Source organism: Brachyistius frenatus, unplaced genomic scaffold, assembly GCF_029030835.1.
Source record: "Brachyistius frenatus isolate BFR_SWC_R1_liver_20210118 unplaced genomic scaffold, ASM2903083v1 Contig_140, whole genome shotgun sequence".
Taxonomy (NCBI): Eukaryota; Metazoa; Chordata; class Actinopteri; family Embiotocidae; genus Brachyistius; species Brachyistius frenatus.
Genome location: NW_027210739.1, coordinates 110,054 through 123,731, shown reverse-complemented (window position 1 = coordinate 123,731; position 13,678 = coordinate 110,054).

Sequence of the window (13,678 nt, the reverse complement as noted above, 5' to 3'; positions counted from 1 at the left end):
GGTTTAATCACAAGCAACACCAGAACAATGAATCAGTGTTGTATCAGTGCTGCCTCTGTTGGTATATCACCACTGGACCTGCTGCAGTAACTGACATGAGGAGCTATTGAGGAGGAGGAGGAGGAGCTGCAGGCACGAAGAAGATGACGAACCACCAGCTTGAACACATTCATCCACGTGGATTATCTCTTCAATCTCACACCAGCTGAGGCGTGCAGATTGTGTATTACATCAAACATTTGATTTGCTGCTGGAGGTTTAGCGTTAGCTCTAAATATCACCAGTGCATTAACTTGAACAAGAGGGACAACAGGCCCCCAAAAAACTATTAATATAACATGTTACGTGCCAAATTTTCAGACCAACGCACTGGTAGGAAAATGTGTTTCGCTAGGATACAAGTTCCACACAGCTTTGAGCAATAACGCTGGGCACACTATGGCAGGATGTTCTGGCTTTACACTACAAATGACAGACAAGATTACAAAGGGCACAGCATTTAATGATATACTGAATGTTTTCCATATGCTTAGTCTGAAGACATGCTTGCTTTCCCACCGTATGCACGCCACTGTTTATTTTAATATCGGTGAATGGAAAGAGGCCGCGTGAAAGAGCCTTGGCACAGGCAGTCTGCATTTATTCTGAGTTCTGTGCATTTACAAATGTAATTCTACCTTCCATTTTATATTCTGCACAAATCCTAAATGTCATCAACGAGGGAGCAAAACAGTGCATAGCAAAAGCATCTTCACATTAAGCCTCTCAGCAATTTCTTTTCTTTTTGATAAAAGTCTGTTGAATCTGTCGAGCAGATTGTAACTACTTTGATTTCATTGGCAGCCTAAAGGGTGGAAACAAAAAGGTCTGAGAAATATAGCTCAGTGTTAAATAAACTGGAAATAAACTGGAAATAGAGAGAAAATTAAAAACACATCGCCACATGTTTGGAAATTACTATAGCTGCGAAGCTGCAAATAATGTTTTTTTTTTTTTTTTTAAGTAACATGAACGGTTGATGGAGAGGAAAACTTTAGAATTATTTCTTTTAAAGACACACATTTGTTTGGGGGGGGTGGTATCATGTCTTTTTTAGCTGAAACAGCAGTTTGACTGATAAAGGTCGTGTGGACCGAAGTTGTAAATGGGACAGTGTGAACCTTTGTGAGCGGCTGTAGCAGACGGCTTGATGTGTACTAGTTTACCTTCCAGCAGCAGCAGTTACATTCAATGATAACAATCAACGACGAGCCAGCATCCTGCAGTAACAGTTCATACACAGTATATCCATGTGCATGAAATCGCAATCTACTGTTGAGTCTATTGGAGGTGAATTGTGCATAATTCAGTGGAACCTCAGTGAGGCAACGCACCTACCCACTTGAAAACTGCAGTGATGCACCTGCACACTCATGTGGTGACGGTGTTATTGAACCTGTTTTTGCTTTGAGATGCAAGGGTATTAATGTGGTACCAGTATTGTAATCGGAGTGAAGACAGGGTCAATGATCAACTGTAACAGTAAAAACTGTGTCCAGCATACGTAATATGGCTTCATCAGGACGGATGTGAGGTTTTCTCATGTGCAACCAACAGGGGGCAATGTTGCTCTGTCATTAAACTGATCACTTCAGCCAGAGAGTCCAGTGCTGGAAATCTTTGGAGGATACTGTGGGAAGGATGACAAAAGGAGAAAGTATAGCAAAACAAATGAATAAAACCACCAGAGGAGATAAATCCTGGCCGGAGCCAAATGACTTAAGGCAGCTTCATTTGAACCGCTAAATCGGATTTTATGCTGAAATTGTTCAATAATTAGGGAATACAGTGAGGCCATCGTAAATGTCAGACCACATATATCAGCACAAGCTATCAGACCAAGGTACAGCACCGACAAATACCGTGCAAGTTATTTCCCCGTGTTTCCCCTGACCTCACGGTGTTGAAACTCCATGTCCAGAAAATCAGTTTACTGAGAGGTAGGAACATGTTTCTCTTTGCTATTTGAGCACGTATTCATGCATACATGCATACATACATACATACATACATACATACATACATACATACATACATACAAGTGTGCGTATTCATCGATATGTGAAAGTTGCTGCTGATATATAACATTATAGTCTCAGATACCAAAGGAGCAGCAATGAAAATCCTTTCATTTCCCAAAAACATTAGATGAGTACTTAAACAAATGAATAACAACACACACGTTAAATGCTTAGCCTGACTACAGATCTTAAACCCTTTATCTTGTTAGTCTTTTCTGCTTCTTTTACCACATATAATTTCACCAAAATCAACATGCAGAATCTGTGAAGTGCCTCGTTCAGAAAAGTGAGGTATCTTGCAAAAGCTGAAGGTGAGACATCTGCACAAAAGCTGTGCTAATTTTGTGCTGGTGCAACAATGACACCCCTTATCTTATGAAAGTGGAGAAGACATGAATAAAACATGAGGTCATCATTTTTTTTTTTTTTTTTTTATTTTTTATTATGGCCTCTACAATACCTCATACATGGTTAGAATAGCTAACAATCAAAGAGTCAAGACATAGGTTCAGTGGGGAGTGACTCTCTTGAAGTTGGGACTCCCTGGCTGATGTTGATTTCCCGGCTGATGCTGATTTCCCTTGAAAAGATTAAGGGAATATTAAGCTCCCCTTGTGGAAAGTCTCTGTTTCTACCATATTTATCTATTTACTTAATGGAAAGCAGACTCCTTCGGTATTCAGTCGAATAGGGAGTTTTTGAGGGTTGATTTGCACATCAATGCCCTCTAAGTGGCAACAGAACAGCAAGCTTTTCCTATTTAAAAGCCCACTAATGTGCGTGATTGAAATAACTTTTCACTTAAAAGAGCTTGCAATTGATGCTGCGATAATGTCAGTGATACAGATTTCCGCCAAGTTTAGTGATTTTTGAACAATGAACACTGTGTGTGTGTGTGTGTGTGTGTGTGTGTGTGTGTGTGTGTGTGTGTGTGTGTGTGTGTGTGTGTGTGTGTGTGTGTGTGTGTGTGTGTGTGTGTGTGTGTGTGTGTGTGTGTGTTTCCCGTTTCAAAAGTCAGCGTGTTGCATTGAGATCAGCATTACATCTGTGCAGAACTCTTCCGCTTCTCTCTAAATCCAATATTTTTTGTATCAGCGAGCTTGATGGCACAACGGTCGGGGCTCTCCAGTAAGGGTCAGTGAGGTCTATTAGTGACCTATATGATGCTCTTTTGTGATTTTCATACACAATTCAAACAGCGGGATTACCGGAGCATTTTTTTAAATTTTTTATTACTGTGTTAGGGAAAAGCTCAACAGGTAACAGAAATCTCATTAAACTCACAGATGAATTAACACAAGAGAGAGACAGAAACACAAGGTCTCTAATGGGAATTCAATTCTATGAGTAGAACCAGTGGACCAAAGGATAGAAAAGTATTTTTTCATGCCAAAAGGAGGGAAAGATCGATAAAGTATGGCTCAAATCAATATCTCTCTTGGTTGGAGATTGTGTCCACAGAGTGTTGTCCTCGGAATACAAAAAAGGGTGAATACGAGGTTCAGGCTGCAGAGTGTGTGCTCATGAGGTTAAGGGCAGGTAGAGGCAACCGCATGAGATCAGAGCATGCAGAGACATTCACCATGGGTCGTGGTGAAGAGGATTTTGTGGACAGAATCTGTGAAGTGCAATAAAGAGGAAAGAAATAAGGATGTTGAATGTGCTATTTTTTTTTTTTTTTTTTCATTATTGTAGGTCAGGTCTTAATTAGACAGCCACAGAAGAGAAAAGAAAAAGTTGATGAAAAAAAATAAAATCAGCAATATATATTTTATAGTGAACAAATTGTTCAAGGAACACCTTCACATTTAGCCCTGTATCCCCAGAATTACAATCATATCGGATGATTTACCTCACCTAACAGAGACAGGACCACATCTAACCGAGTGGTTTAACTGTCAAATCCCAACCTTTTTGGTGTAAACATAATTTTTAACCAACTTTGACGATATTTGCCCATTTTAGATATTGCAGACTAAAATGTTTCTGAAACTGTTTGAGCATTAAAAACAAAGTGCAACACGTAAAAAGACACGGAGGCGTAAATGGGACGTAGTGTAACGTATTTATGGACCTCGGCACGTCCAAAGGAAGTAAAAGGTGCGGGAATAAGGAATGAATAACTTCAGGATCGTTTTACAAACACACAAGACCTACATGTGGACATTTTGTACAACTGCCTTGAACTGATTAACTGACTGTCCAGAGATGTCCAACATAGACAAACAGCAACAAGAACACTGTAATAAAATATGAAAACTATCAAATATAGGAATCCTAAGTTTCGTTAGGACATAGTTTGGTTTTACTTATTGTTTTTATTCGCCGCATCATCAGCATAGCTGGAGGGACTCAATGTCAGTCAGTCTGCCCTCCATTCAGTTACTTATTGGATTGCCATGAAATTTGGTGCAGACATTTATTGTAGTCTAAAGATGAAGCCGGCGGACTTAAATGATCCCATGAAACTTCCTGTATATCCAACAAGAGTTTTTTTTTTTTTTTTTTTTTTAGTGCTGTCTCAACAAGTCTTAAATGGATTGCCATGAAAATTGATAATCATGTTTAAAATGAACTATAATAATAACAGGGGATCTTGTGACTTATCCTAGCACCTATTAACTGTTTATAAAAAAAAAAGGGAGCTTTCAGGTCCAAAAGGAGAAGCTAATGCAGAAGTGTCTTAAAGTGCAATACCACAGAGGACCACCAGGGGCTGGCTAAAAAAAACACACCTTATTATCCATAAACTCCCAAGTTTAAACTCCCAGTTAAAAAAAAAAAATCAATTGTGTTGTCATTTACTAAATTCACCCCTTCTGATCTCTTCTGAAAATAATTCCATAATTAGAAATTAGGTCTCAAAAAGAGGCATCTTCGGGGACACGTCTGATTTGATTGACATGCCTGGGGTGCAGTTCTCAATCAGATCGAGTCAGTCAATCGCACCTCTCCCATGCACATGGTAACACACTGAACAAAGGTGCGAAACATGGCTAACATTATACCTGCGAACTCATCGCAATGTTAGCGTTGTCACCATAAGCACACCGACGTGCTAAAACTAGCACTTAGCTCAAAGCAGCCATGTGCTTATGTTCTGCCTCACAAAGCCAAAAGACAATGTGTGAATCAGTTTCCTTCTCTCCTTAGAAGTTAAGCACAGGCTTTCTTCAACTAAAGATACCGTGTGAAAATAATTGAATTTCTTTGGTTTTATCGCAAACTAAAAATACAAGTGACAAGTGCCATTTCACTGGAGGATTCCTGATAGTGGCTCATTTCCTGATTGTGTTTTACACCTCTTGTAACAAGAGAAATAAGAAAGCTGACAGCACGGCGCGTGGCTTTGTGTTGGTGGGAATCTAATCTAAAGTCGTGTTTAAGTAACAAACTAGATACTTCAGCCAGATTCCTTTTTATTGAGCGTTGACATTCGGATTTATGAGCTTGTACTGTGAAAAACCCAACGATAGTAAAAAAAACAACAGAATCCTGATGACACTACCAGTTCTCCCCTGGTGTTCACAGACCCCATGCAAAGGCACCGCATTATTTTTTACAGCCGAAATGCAAATCCCAGGTTATCCAAAGGTCTTTTCAAGTAGTTAGAAGTCACTAGCTTGACATCATTAAGTTTAACCTCCCTCACTTTTTTTTTTCTTTTTTTGGAAGCGAGAATTATGCACGACTTCAAGAGAGCAGGAGCTTCTGTGTGAGATTTACCTCACAAGACAAAGCAGTGGGGGTACATCAGTGGATGGCAACCTATAGTGTCAGCTGTTTATTGTCAGCAGTCAGCCATGTTGCTGTTCTTGCTGTTTACAGGGTGAAATGCTGAGGTTGGTTCCTTCCTGTGCCTCAGAAGCTTAGAATTTAATGGTGAGAATCTGTAATTCAAATGCAATTATTGCTTTCCTCCTCTCTGTCACTGGCAACTCCATTTACCAATTAAATCTGTAATATCTGTTTACTGGAGCTGCTTGTAAGTGAGGTACAAAATGTCAGGGTTTTTATAATAATGGGTAATTTCATTTTCAAAACATAACTGGACATGAGCATGCAGCGTTATCACTGAATGCTGCTCTCAGCGTGGGGTAAAATCTAAAATCTATAAATTTGTAACCCTTGAAAAAATATTTCACAAGTGGAGTTTCACACTTTTTTTGTCCGTAAAGATATTTTGTTGGACTTTTGGACATTTCATTTTAAATCAATTCAAAAGGGTCCAACTGTACTTTGAAAGCGATAAAGAATCAAATGATCCTCCTTAATGTTCAGTCAGATGTACATTAGTACTTACGTGATGTACGAGAACAGGTTTAGTGTCTCAGCCACAACACTTACGCGTATTGATCCAAATGCACCTTCGTCTCCCACAGCATGGATCCAGAGCAGCGTCAGATAATAACCCTCCACATCTGTTAGAAGGCATGATGACTTAACCATGCTGCACCGGGGACTACCAGCCTATTTAGCCCCAAGAGAGAGCATGAGATAGATAGGGAAGTGTGTGCGTGTGCATGTGTGTGTTTAGTGCGGGGGTGGATTGCTGAGAGAGTGACTGTAGCTTATGAGCAAGTGTCTGACAGTGAGAAACACCAAATCAGAGAACAAGTCCTCACTCAGCCAGTCGCTATTGATCCAGGTTCAACAGGCCATCCAAAGGACCATTGATCTGAACCACATCTCCTCTCATTGGTCATCATTACAAGAGGCCGTGACACTTTGCAAAATGAAGTGGTCTTAACAAGACATTTATTCAACCTGTAAGGCTTTTTTTGTTTGTTCACTACTTTTGAAATAGGGGGAGATAATTGCAGTAATTCACAGTGCAATTTTCTTTTCTTTTTTTGTTTTACAAATTAGCAACAGTATATTTATTGAAAACAGAGTAGAGAAGAACCCCCCCAAAATTATAGTTGGCACCTTAAAAAAAAGCAATACAATGGCATTGAATTGGCTGTGATCTCGCTACTGTAGATTTATGTGGGTTTCTCGGAAAATGTGTCTGTTTGCAGATTTCATAGTCACACTACCTTTACACATGATAGTGTTCACAGTCCTCAGTAACCACCTGCTGTGAGTCCACGTACTTGTGCTCAGAAATGTAAGGTGTTATTTTACCTCATATGTGGGTCTCTAACTGTGTTGAGTATTAGTGTTTCTTGTATTGGGTGTTTCCTTTCAAGTGCAGAGCACATGAACATGATATTATAGAAGCCAGACAGGGATTTCTGGCACAACTTCGTCGACTGCCAAGGTGGACAAACAAAAAAAATAAAAAATAAAAGAAATAATCTACAAGCATGATCACATGCTATGCAAAATCAAGTGTAAGTAAAGCAATATGGTACATTATTAAGCCGTCAGCTAAAGCCGGTAACTTATAAAATGAAGAATTGTTTTTACCACATTTACTGTGAGAGTTGAGTTAATGCTACGTGTGTTATTATTATTCATAGTAAATACATACAAATCTACCAACTACATACGTTTTTAAATCAAAACATAGGAGCCTTTAAAAGCTGTCAAACTTTCAAGCAAACTGCAGCTGCAAGTCTTGCAAAAGTCCTAAAGCAGCGAAAGGCATATTTCTTCCGTTGTTTGGCTTTACGGGAGGTACCGACAGCAGCGAGCAAAGGAAGAGCTGCAGTCTGAAGCAGCCAAATCCAGTTGAGTCAAGTTTGTTAAAGACCAAAGCAGAAAACCACCCGCTCTCCTTACTGCAATGTGCACCGTGAGTTTGTAGCGCAATTTATACTTAATGCTGGCAGTTAGTTTGATCACATAAAAAAAAGCTGAGAAGGTAAAAAGCTTTTGTCACGAGTTGTCAGTGTGCCAGCATGCGACCATTTCCTTTTTTTTATGGTCACTGATAAAGATGATGGCCAGTTATAAATTCGGGAATCCAAGTTTACACATAATTTCAGACACCTTTGGATGATTTCACAGATGATACACTACAGTCATATTTCTTCCAGCCTATGGGGCCACTATGAATCGGGTTAACAAAATGCAAGTGCCAAGTTATCCATTTCAATTACCTCGTTGTTGTGAAAGAATCTAAATGAAGAAAATACTTTATATTATCCTAGATTTGTATGTAAATTTCAATTATCACACATTTTCACACATTACATGTTGTCGTTTTTATCATTATAGCAAGGGCCTGCTGGAGGGAAATATGGTTGAGTTGTAGAAAACGATCTATTTCATTGGGTCAGAAATAACAAAGGAGCATAAAGGATAGTGGATGAGAACATACCTGATGAATGGATCTCTATATTTTAGCATGTTATATGAAGATAAGTACATCGGGAAATAGAGAAGATAGAACATGTGTCGACAACAAAAAAAACACCTTGATGGTAGTATATAATCACTCATTACACCCTGACAGGATCAAAACAAACAAAAAACAAAAAAAACTCTACTCTAATTGGTTGTTTATTTTCAGAGGTTGACGTCAAATGACCAGTCTTGCAATTAAAGTTAATTACAGCCAGTTCAGGGAACCATGAACCATCTGAAAACATGTCTGTACGGATGTTGCTGTATGAAGTTGACATAGCTGCGCACGCTGATCGGTATTAGCTGACTCTTATAAGAGCCAAAATGAATCCACACAACTCATTGTGAAGCAACGCATTCACTCAGTCTTTATATGACCAGCTGTCATCCTTCTAATATGTCGTAGCAGCAGATGTGAAGAATTTCCGGAGTCCCTGCTGTCCAGTCTTCTAATTAAGTCAGAGCTTTTTCATCGTAATTGCAACACATCTGCTTATTCCTTTAAAAAAAGGACATCATTTGTTTGTACGGTACATATCGCCACAGCGGCCATCAAAGCATGACTTTGAGGCATCTGGAAATTGCGCAGCATTTCTAGGATTGCAGGTAGAGACACAATTTGCATCTGTTAAAGTTATTTATTACCACTCCCCTCTGAACCAAATTCAACCTGTGTCCTTTCAGTTTGAAAAAAAGCAAGTGACTAAACATGACTTTAAGAACTACAACCATGTATGTATTTAATACATTAAAGTCATTAAAGTCATGTGTGCAATTGCAGGACTTTAAGTCATAACTTTTTTTTCGTGTGTTTTGGACTTTATTTTATACTGCGAGTTGGGATGCCCTGGGAATCCTTGTCTGCTCAGTTCATAGCCTTGTTTCAACTAATGGCCTCTTCTTTTAAATTGTGTTTACTTAGCTTGCATCTGGCACAGATGTCACAAAGTGCATAATACGAAAACAAAACCCAACAAAAACAGTAATCACCACTGAAACCCAAAGTTGGCTGTGTTTTTACTGTGTAGAGTCTGAAGTGGAGAATCTGAAGGTATTTCCGGGTCTTTCTTTCACTATTTGTGTTTCTCTACTGCCACCATTCGCTCCAAACGCCAAGACTCTAAGAACAAAGTAAGAGCAGCGGCCACCAGAGGCTCAGCCTAACTCCCAAGTCTATAGCATTTTATTGGACTTACTTACAATGCATCCAACTTTTGTAATGCCATTTGTTATAACATTAGCAGCTGTAAATACTTGGGAGTCCTTTTATGTCGAGGATCGATGCAAGTGGTTCAGTTCTATCATTAATCATCGACTCTACCTTTTATGAAGCAATCTCACTTTATTCATAAAGGATAACTATATGGCTCCATTAAGGTGTCATGCTATTTATCTTCCTTATAACCTGCCCATGGCATTACAAAGTGTCTTGGCTTGCCACACTCTTTCTTTCTCTTGTCTCCACTCCATTTGTCCCTTTGCCCTCGTTCACATATAAAATAATTGGAAATACATAGAGGCAATAACAGGTGGGCAGTTTAATGGCAATAACAAGGATGCTATAAAAGTAAAATTGCTCATTTGGTAAGGTTGTGTGTGTGTGTGTGTGTGTGTGTGTGTGTGTGTGTGTGTGTGTGTGTGTGTGTGTGTGTGTGTGTGTGTGTGTGCACCCATGCCTTTTAATAAGTTATGAATATTTAGAAAATGTGCAAAATTTGAGAGATCCAAGTTTAAAAAAAAAAAAAAAAAAAGCTTTGTTTTTAAATACATATTTTTGACTTTAAAAGCTGTATTGAATGTAGAATTTATACTATAGGGTCATAAATACTGGATTAACTTCAGGATTAAACATGCAGCGAATCCTATCTTTAGTATCTTAGGCAACCATCTCATACAATCCTCAATACAACCCCGGACCAGTTAGGTTATGAAATATACAGTATTTGATTTATTGCATCTGAGCTTATGCCAAGAGCTAGCTGGGGGAAGCATGTTTTATGAATGTCCAGCTCGCAGTATTTGATGAACTGGTGGGTCACTGTTTGATCTTTGGCAAGGGCTGGACTTAATATCTTCAGAGCATGTTGGCAGTCCCCTGAAGGCACCACCTCTGTCTCAGTTTATAGAAACTCATTTTGGTTGTTACTGGCAGATAAACGAAAGCACCGACTCACCCAATGTGCAGTCGCAGACTTCTGAGAAGAGCCTCTTTTTCAAAGAGCCTATATGTGCCGCTTTCTTCATGGAAGTCTCAAGAAAATAATAAAAAGAAATCATCACAAACAGCGTTATAGTAATTCAAGTGAACTGTAGGCAAATATTTGTGTGGATTTATTTACTTGAACGTGTCTTTCTTCCACTCAGTTCAGTGAATCAACTCTAGTGTTTGAAATAATTCAGAGCCTTTTCATGTACTCATTGTGATTCAGCAGTCATTTGAGTTCCAGCAAATCAGAAAAACAACCCTGACAAATATTCTCAATGATAAGCATCTTTGATTGACTGTTGGTAGTCACGACAACAAACTAACGGAAAACAGAGCCAAACACCATCCTAAAGGACAAGGTGAAAGGAAGTGCAAAGGGGAGAGCATATGCGTGGTACGTTCAGTGTTATATATTGTAGAAGTCAGCTGTCTCGCATCTCCTTCCAGTTGACGGTGAAGAGACAAAGTTTTAAGTTTAGGGTTAAACTCACTCAGAAGAGAGAAATATCTGTTATTTATAAGTTTTTCTTGATCTGTTACAGCACGGTGTCGACTGCTTTTGTGGTTTGATGCTCAATACTGCATCAATTGGATACCCCCCCCCCCCCACCACCACCACCACCACCACCAGCATCACCGACCCCCTTCCATCAAAACATAAAGCGAGAGTGTTGTCAGTGTTCGAGGGTGTTTACACATCTCCATTGAAAAAGTAAAGCTTTTTGGGGTCAGATAAATTTACTGTATGTATCATGACATACTTATATTATCAGAATTGTAAATTGAATGTGGAAATGTTTTTGGTTATGTCTTATTTAATATTTTTATGTCTGTGAAAATTGATAAACAAAATGACCGGAGGCAGTGTGCTCTATAGACAGTCTGCACACAGGTACAAGAAAAGCCTTCTATGTATATCAAAAAATGTTATACAGACCACGGCACACTGTCCAATTAAAATATCAAAACTTTAATTTAGCTACACCAGATCAAATTGCTATGGAAATGAAATCAAATGATAAATTACCAAAGGACAATGGAGGGTAATTGGCTGGAGTTGACATTACTGGCAGGTCTCATCCAGCAGATGGATCCTCACATCTCCGAACATGTCGGATCAGATCTTAGAATGGGCATTATTTAAATAAACTGGCTTTATATTTGAGTCTGCATCTGTGTACTGTTGCAACTTATCCAAACGGACCCATCATCCCCCCGAAAATCACAAAGCACTCGTGTAGACGTTTGCAGCAATTTCCTTTTTGTGTGTTTATTTGCACGTGTTCTTGTATTTGCTTTAATTCAGGATTTGAAGGGGTTTTCCCTCAAAAAAAAAAGAAGAAATGTCACCACGTTTTACGTCAATGTCCAATCAGTGTTGATGGTGTATGTAGTTAATTAAAGGGATAAATTCCTCGATAAATTCTCTGGTGTCTGCACAGCGACGTAGTTGGGAACTACAGTGGATGTCCTCTAGAAGCTGCACCAAACAAAACCTTGTTCTCCTCGCTTGTACGGCAACTAGCGACGTTTCCAACAGAAAAAAAAAAATCGCATCCCAAAATATGAGTGTTGGGATGTTATGGACAAGGATGCATTTTAAAGTGGTTTTGTCTGACCATATTCATTTGAGCCAGAATATGTAGCTTAAGAAATGCAGTGGAGAGAGGACGCCATGGCTGCATCAGCTGGGCAACAGGAACCATCCAGAAACTGAGCTGATGAGAGCAAACAGTAACTGGTGATGCGTTTGCTCAAATTGCCTCCGATTCCTACAGAACCTGAATCATTCTGCTGCAATGAATGTCAGCATGGGCGGGTTTTGTCAGATGCTGTCATCGATGCCGACTGAGAGTCGTGTGTGTGCGTTGCTTTGTATGAAAGCTTTCTCCTCACTTAGACAGAGGTGTGCTGGAAACCTTTCTCAGGATACCGAAAATAAAAATGTACAAGAGAACTAAAATCAGCAGGACAGCGAGGGCAGACACCGCTGAGTGGGTATTTTCGTCACCTAACGCTCTGTTTCGACCAACGAAGTAATGCCTCTCGGCGAGGGTGGTGACACATGGCAACTCAGGACAAGCGGCCTCCTCAAGCTGTTGTATTGTTCGTGTTGACGATAGCTGCCGATGTTACAATACACGATCGATAGCTTCCCGATGAATAACCACCTTTCCGATTGACTGCTTTTTCATTTGAATGGGTGGTACAAGGATACTGACTTAGCAAAGGGAACTACATATTAGAAAGATTTAGAGGTTTACTGTGAGAGCTGATGGCGTGGCTGAGCAAGCAGGTAAACTCTGAAAAACTCAGCTTTCCCTGTCAGTACAGTACACACTGAAGAACGTATTCCTTCAGTGGAAAAGATTTACCATCAAAAACCGATTGAACATCCACATACAAAGTGGCAGAATTTCCCTTTAAGAAGAGTGACAGTAATAGAATCAGCTATCTTCAGTCAGCTTCACATATTCAAAATACAACCCCCACTGAAGATGTGCAATGAGGCGCATTTACTGGTGCTGGATGCTTAGGTTGGCAGAAATGCAACACGCTTCAACTAATAAGCTCAATAAAATAGGAACATAATTCCACATAGTGCATGTACTAAATTCAAAGCTTCAAAATACAATGTACATATGAATGTACCATGTAAACATGGGAAGGTCCACATTTAGCTTGGAGCCTTTGATGGCACAACTCAAACAGCCAAAACTACAAATCCCTTAATACAAATAAGAAAGGATGAGAAAGACAGGGAATTCCTCACAAGGTTATTATATAGGATTAACAGCAGGAATGTGTTGTTTAAGAAAGATAATTGATTAAATACTTCCCAAACAATCCTGTATTAACAATTTTAGACTTGTTTTTTTACTGAGGTTCACTGAGCACAAAATACAAGCAAAAAAAAGGTGTGAATTGTGAATGAAGTGCAAAAACCAACACAAAAACACGATTAAGGGGCTGTGAAGTGCTCATGAGGGGAGCTAGTCACTCCCCACTGCTTGGACCACGACTCAGTTCACAAGATCAATTAATAATATCACAAAAAGCAACTTAATAAAAAAGCAACATGAAGGGGCCGGCCTCCAAAAAAAAGAAATACTGTGTC